Below are 1,304 nucleotides of genomic sequence, written 5' to 3' on the forward strand. Positions count from 1 at the left end.
TCAAGTGGGAGTGAAAGATCAGAGTGTACTTCTCCCACCAGAGATCTGAACAATAGTTTAGGATTGTGCAAGAGGAGGAAAGCTTTGGCTTGAAAGAGAGATTAAAGTTTTAACTTAGAACAGATGAAGTTGCTTAGTACCTGAACATGAATCTTAGTTGCTGAGCCTGGATTTTGATACCTTAGAATGACTCATGGGAGTCATGGGATACAGAAGTCATGGGATATGCAAATGGAAACAGATAAAACGGTGTGTGGTTGAAGGCAGCCTTTGTAGAAAAATAAACTACTTCCTAGTTTTTATAAACGTCTTATAATGGTAGCATAGGATTTTCTCCAAGTTGAATTTAAAGTCACAATAGCCTAATTCATCAGTACTATGCTTTCTGAACAATTCTATTTCTCTAGCAATGTAATAAAAAGGTTTAAATTATTTGGTTTGAACAAAATAGATCTAGTGTCCATTTTTCAACCAAAGTTAACTGAATCACAGTCTTGATCTCCACAGAGGCTGCCTTTGAATTTTAGTGCTTAACTCCATAACTTCCAGGAAAATTTTCATTCAGACTCACTCAGTATTGATACAGGGTATGCTTTATTCCAACTTCAAACATCAGCATCTTTGGGCAAATATCCCAAATTGAGAATCTAGGAAGTTGGGAAGAAAAACAAAACAAAAGTCTGATTCCAAAAAATGAACAACTGGAGAACACAGCAGTGCAAACGGGAAAACGTGCACATCTGGCAAGAAAGGGTTAATTTAGTGGTGAAGGATGGGTATACTGATAGACCCTAAACAGAGTTTGAAATTTCAGAAAGTTTAAAAGATAGAGTTGGACAAAAGGAGGAGTTATTTTATTCTTTTTGAGAGAAAAGGGATTGATAGGAACTAACCTGGAAAAACAAAGGGTAAATTTCATAAATTCTGTATACGTAACTTGAGAGGGTTAAAAGAAACGAAATTCTATCCTGTTCTGTGAGTTTTGTGTATGGATCTGTGTCATCCTAGATAAATTGCTGCACAATCCAAATCAATGTCCTTTCCATACTTGTGCCATTTTAAGTGTAAGTTTCTTTGCGACTCGGTAGGATGCTTGTTTTTATCTCATGATTCAAATTGAGCATTTTCTACAAAATGTGGAGGAATTCACAGTGACGAGTTAATTGTAAACTCCCAAATAGATCTGATGAAAAACTTAGTTTAGCTAATGGAATATATTACACCAAGCTGTCAATAGAGGCATGGTTTGAATCCTACTCATCTGAGTGAGGAATGCTTCAAGACACCATGAACATGCCTTTCCA

The sequence above is a fragment of the Panthera onca genome, chromosome A1 (genome assembly GCF_046562875.1).
Source record: "Panthera onca isolate mPanOnc1 chromosome A1, mPanOnc1 haplotype 2, whole genome shotgun sequence".
Classification (NCBI taxonomy): Eukaryota; Metazoa; Chordata; class Mammalia; order Carnivora; family Felidae; genus Panthera; species Panthera onca.